A 6,166-nucleotide genomic window follows, 5' to 3' on the forward strand; every position below is an offset into this window, starting at 1 on the left:
CGGGCTCCGCCCCCTCCCGCCGGCGCCATGCGGGGCATGCTGCGGGGAAGAACGGCGTGACGCGGGGTAAAGCCGAGCGTTCGCACGAGGGCCGCTGGCCAGCTGCTCCCATGCTACACCGACGACAAACCTTTGACTCGATTTTTTTAGTGGTCGTAGATCTGCTCGCCCGGGTTCCTTACCGTTCAAAGGAAAGTGGCTCCTCACACACCCCTCCTCGAAGTGCATAGATAGATGAGCCCGTTACTACCTCCCCCTTTAGCGTAGTGGAAACTACTGCCCCGGGGCGCGGGCTGCCGCGGTGGGGGCCTGGAAAGTGACGGGTGAGTGGGAGAAAGGGACCGAGATGCGTGGGTTGTGGCACTTGATTTGAAATCAGAAGACGAAAGCGAAATACTACCACTGAACTTCCAATTAGATGCCCGTTAACTTACATAACGAGGGAAAACTTCATATTTTATGTATCTCGATTTAAGCGTAGTTTAAGTACAGAAGCTTCTTTGTTGAATATTATTTTTGATGGAGCGCCCCTTTCCCGTAATATGGTACATTCCTTTCAAACCCCGGGAGTAATCCCTAAGCCCCCAACTCTCTCATGTTTAGGTCCTGCCTCTTTCTCAAACTCTGCTGGACTTTTAAATTCTTTCTTCCTTTTTTTTTTTTTTTTTTTTTTTAAGGTTACCGTTCTTGTAATACTTTGGCGTACATTTTCTATTGTGTGTTCACAACAGCCTAGGAAGGAAAAAAACGGGAACTGTTTTCTCATTTTGCAGCCTACAGTGACTAACCCAAGTCGTCACGGTTACAAGCTGAGCTAGGATTTGAACTCAAACTCAAGACCACTGCTTTTTTCCACAGCATCATAAGCACCTGTTTCGTTTACCTTCACCAAAGGAAAGGGAGCTGGGTTGACAATTTACATGTAAATATTCTTGAACTGGTAGAGAGTGGATTCCATACATCTTAGAAACTTATGGACTAAACAGCGCTTGGTGGCAGGGCTCCAATACCTCAGGAAATGATCTGCTACTAGAGTGTAGTCAATAAAACAACATGGACATCACCAGATATCCTGTTACAAATGCAGAATCTTAGGTCCTACCCCAAATTTCTTCAATCAGAACCTTCAGTTTAACAAGATTCCCAGGTTATTCTTATGCTTATTGAAGTCTGAGATACACTAACTGAAAGAGAAACATCTATGTTATTTTTATTTGAATTTCTCATTGTAGGTTAGTGTGACTATAAATCTTTCATGGTTTTAAAAAAAGTGATTCAGTAAAAATTTTCCAAAATTATTAGTAATTTACTTCTATTGAAGTTGTTTTTGATTCTTAGTTATGTTTGTACCGTTTACTTGCTGTCTTTAAAACTCTTTTTTTAAAAAAAGCATCTAATAAATTTACAGAAATAAAATTTTCACATTTTGAAAACGCAGTTTGATGAGTTTTGACAAAAGAATACACTACTGTAATCACAACCACAATCAAAATATAGAACATTTAAACAATCCAGAAATTCCTTTCTCCCCCTTCCTATCAAACTCCCCCAACAGAGAATCTAATTTGTATCACTAAAATTTTTTAACCTGTTCTAAAATTTCATATATATAAAAGTTAAACTGTGGGTGGGGGCAGGGAGAGGGAGTAAGGATTGAGAAAGTAAGTTTTTGGACTAGAACTGCTATGAACTTTCATGTACAAATCTTTTTATGTACTTAATTTCTTTTTCTCTTGGTAAATAACTAGGAGAGCTATTGATAGGTCATGTGGTAAGTTTATGTTTAATTTTACCTTCTTTTTTTACAATGCTGGGTGTTAAACTCAGGGTTTCGCATTTGCTAGACAATGGCTTTGCCCAACCCTATATGTTCACTTTCAAACTGCCAAACTCTTTTCTAAAGTGGTTATATCATTTTTATACATTGACTGTTAATGTCTTCCCAATTAATTGATCTGTTGTTCCTAAAAAAGAAAAACAAATTATCTCTGGTAACATTCCTTCTCCTGAAATCTACTTTCTCTGCTATTAATATAGATACTTCTGCTTTCTTATGATTGGTGTTTACTTATGTATTTTCCTATTCTTTTTAGCTTTACCCCCAGGTGTCCTTTCAGTAATGTATATATTTTTGTAGACAACATAGTTTCATCTTGTTTTTTGTTTGTTTATTTGTTTGTTTTCTCAGTGCTGGGAATCCAACCCTAGGGCCTCACACGTACTAGGCAAGTGCTCTAAGTACTGTTCCACTGAGCTACACATCCAGATCTGATTTTTTTTTTTTTTTTTTTTTTTAAAGAATGGGTCATACCGGGCTGGGACTGTAGCTCAGTGATAGAAAGCTTGTCTTGCAGGTGTGAGGCCCTAGGTTTGATCTTTGGCACCACATGAAAATATTAAATAAATAAAGATATTGTGTCCATCTGCAACTGAAAAAAAAAGGGGGTCTTATTTCAGCTGCCAAGGATGGCCTTGAACTAAAGACTCAAGTGATACTTCTGCCTCAGGCTCCCAGGTAACTGGAGACTATAGGCATTTTGTTTTATTTTGGTTTTGTTTGTTTGTTTTTTAGGCAGTACTGGGAATTTTATCAAGGGTCACTTTACTACAGAGCCATATCCCCAGTTGTTTTTTGAAAAAAATATTTTGGAAAGGGTCTATGTTATTAAGGCTGGCCTCAAATTTATGATCTTTCTTCCTTAGCCTCCCCAGTTGCTGAGATTACAAGAGTGTGCCACTGTGCCTGGCTTCTTTCCTCTCTTTGCCTTCTTTAGATTAGCTGATATTTTTTCTTCTTAATATTTTCTCTCCTTTTTAAAGTCTTATATATACATATTTTATATATATGTATATATGATACTATATATAATATACATGTATAAATTTATCCATTTATTTTTGGTTTATTATAGGGTTTAATCCATTTTAAAAAAATTTATCACAGCTTACCTGAAATAATACAACACTTCATGTAAAACATAATAACATTCTTATTTTCTCCACTCTCCTCATTTATTGTCATGTTTCACTTTACATATTATAGACTCCAAATACATTATATTTTCTTAATTGACTGTCTTTTAAGTAAATTTTGAAAGAGAATGAAATATCTTTTATATTTACCCATATATTACCAGTTCCAGTGTTCTTCATTCCTTTATGCATATTCAGATTGATCTGTTATCATTTTCTTTCACCCAAAGGGCTTTCTTTATCATGTCTTGTATCATCAAGGTTTTCTCAGATAAGCAGAAACTGAAATAAATTATTACTAGTAGAAATAATAATTTCTTTTAGCTTCTGTTATCTGAAAGACCTTGATTTCACCTTTGTTTTCAAAGGCTACGTCATCTAATTATAGAATTCTAGGAATATAGTCCCCACCCCTTTAACTTTTTAATGATGTCATTCCATCTTTTTGGGATTTGCACTGTTTCTGATGAGAAATCAACAGTAGTTCTTAACTTTTCCCTTTGTATTTGTCCCCTTTTTTTTTTTTGTCTACTTGAAGATTTTCCTTTTTATCATTATTATTGCTAATTTCATTATGAAGCATTTTGGTTTGTTTTCTAGTATTTATCTTATTTGGGGTTTATTGAACATCTTAGATATAGCCTATTTTTTTTTAAATCAAGCCTAAGAATATTTTTATTTTACTTTATTTTAGTTTGGGATTTCAGTTACACATATGTTTGTGACCAACTCAGAGATTACTCAAGATTTGTTTTATTTCTCAGTATTTCCTCTCTATACTTCAGTGACTGATCTTTAATTCTATAGTGTCTAACCTGTTACTAAACCCATCCAGTGAAAATATCATTTCAATTATTATACTTTTCAAAAATAGATATTCCATTTAGTTCTATTTGTTAGTTTTAATTTCTGTCTTCAGCACCTTCATGTTTTTCTTTAAACCATGACATACATTTAAAATAGCTATTTTGGAATCCTTATCTGCGAATTCCATCATCTTCAATGCTGTTGCCTATTTCTGTGGATAGATTTGTTTTACCTACTGGTTACTGGTATATTTTCCTGCTGTTTATCTGGTATGCTTTGATGGATACTCACGTTGTAAATGTGACATTGGTGTCCAAAAAGATCATACCCCATCTCTGCTTCCTGTGAATATTTTTATAACATATTAAAAGGTAGGTGAAAGCCCAGTCTAATCATATGAATTCTTAAAGGCAGAGATTTTTTTTTCTGTAACCAAGCTCAGAGAGCAGCAGTAGAAGACTAAGTCAAAGCAACTGGAAACATTAGAGGGAATTGACCCTTTATTACTCTGTGACAAAGATTAGCCTCTATCTTGGAGAAAGACTTGCATCTACACCTTAGGCAAAGACTGACTCTACCCAACAGTCAGAAAAGTTCGACCTCAGTTCTAAAACTGCAAGGAAATGAATTCAATCCACAATATGAAAGGGGTAGGAAACTAATTCCAACACTCTTCCAACACCTTGATTTTGGCCTTGTGAATTCTGTTTATTTTATTTATTTTTTGGTACTGGGGATTGAACTCAGGGGCACACAACCACTGAATCACATCCTCAGCCCTATTTTGTATTTTATTTAGAGACAGGGTCTCACTGATTGCTTAGAGCCTTGCTTTTTGCTGAGGCTGGCTTTGAATTCAATCCTGCCCCAGCCTCCCAAGCTGCTGGGATTACAGGTGTGAGCCACTATGCCTTGTGAAATTCTGAACATAAAATTAAACTTAACCACTCTATACTACACTTCTTAGCTACAGAACTGTGAAATAATAAGCAGGTTGTTTTAAGTCATTAAATTTGTGTTTGTTATGGCAGCATTGAAAGAGGGCTGGGCTTTTTTTTCGAGGCTATTATTCTACTAGTGATCAGCTTGAACCCTTCAAGGCTTGTTTTTATTTTTATTTTACTTATTTATTTATTCAAGGCTTGTTTTTATTTTTATTTTACTTGTTTATTTATGCTAAGTGGTTCAGTCTACCACTGAGCCACATCCCCACTCCTTCAGGCTGTTTATAAATTTAGTTTGTAAAGATCTAGACTGTTGTTGTAGGGGTATTTTAGTCCTATCCTTAAGGAGTGGCTCCCTGGGCTCTCTATTGTGTGTCACAGATGTTCAATAAAGATTCTATGCAGATTCTACGCTCCTGCTGAATAAAACTCAAGTGACTCATGCTCCTGTGGGTTTTAGTAGGTGTTCAGTTCCCCAGTAATTGTCCTTTCCCTTGTGGTTAATTTTTGCCTACCTTCTTGGAGTCTCTTACCCCACACATGCATAGTTCAGTCTTTCAGTGAAGGGCTTAAAATTCTGAAAGTTTCTATGTATAGTTCTTCCTTTCTAGTGCTGTGTATTGCAAATTCCAGTTACTTCATATTCTCCAAGCTGAACCTTTTTGTCCTTAGCTCATATGTCCTTATATGGACCATAGTCTGAAAATACCTCCAGGCATAACAAAAAGGCAATTGTAAGATATATCTCATTTGTTCCTTTCTATTAAGAATCACATGTTCCTATGGCCTATGCTGTGGTGTCAAAAATAGGTGTTTCATATATTTTGACCAGTTTTCTTTTCTGGTACTCCTTACTCCATTCTGGCTGGAATCCTCTGATTTTATGTAAATTGATTTTTTATCTGTTTTTAAGTCCATCCCTCAGAGTCTGCATCTGAAACAAATGTAGATGACATACTCTTCTAAAAAAAATCATGATGGCTTTGTGCCCTTCTCATAACAATAATAACATGAATCTATTTAGCATCTAGGCAGTTACAGATAGCTTTCAAGTTTACTGTTGTTTTGGTGAAGCCTCATTTATTTACTTGTATAGTCAAAAATTGTATCTTTAACCACAGTCCATTCTAATCTAATTATTCAGTGCAGTGTGCAAAAAAAAAAAAAAAAAAGTGTGTTCTCAAAAAGTGAGGCAGTATACAGGGGCTGGGGATGTGGCTCAAGTGGTAGCGCGCTCCCCTGGCATGTGTGCAGCCTGGGTTCGATCCTCAGCACCACATACAAACAAAGATGTTGTGTCCGCTGAAAAACTAGAAAATAAATATTAAAAAAATATTCTCTCTCTCTCTCTCTCTCTCTCTCCCTCTCTCTCTCATACAAAGATTACAAAAATTAGTTCTTGACTTAAAAAAAAACTTTACCTTACCTTTAGGTTTAATTCA

Source organism: Urocitellus parryii, chromosome 2, assembly GCF_045843805.1.
Source record: "Urocitellus parryii isolate mUroPar1 chromosome 2, mUroPar1.hap1, whole genome shotgun sequence".
NCBI classification, from domain to species: Eukaryota; Metazoa; Chordata; class Mammalia; order Rodentia; family Sciuridae; genus Urocitellus; species Urocitellus parryii.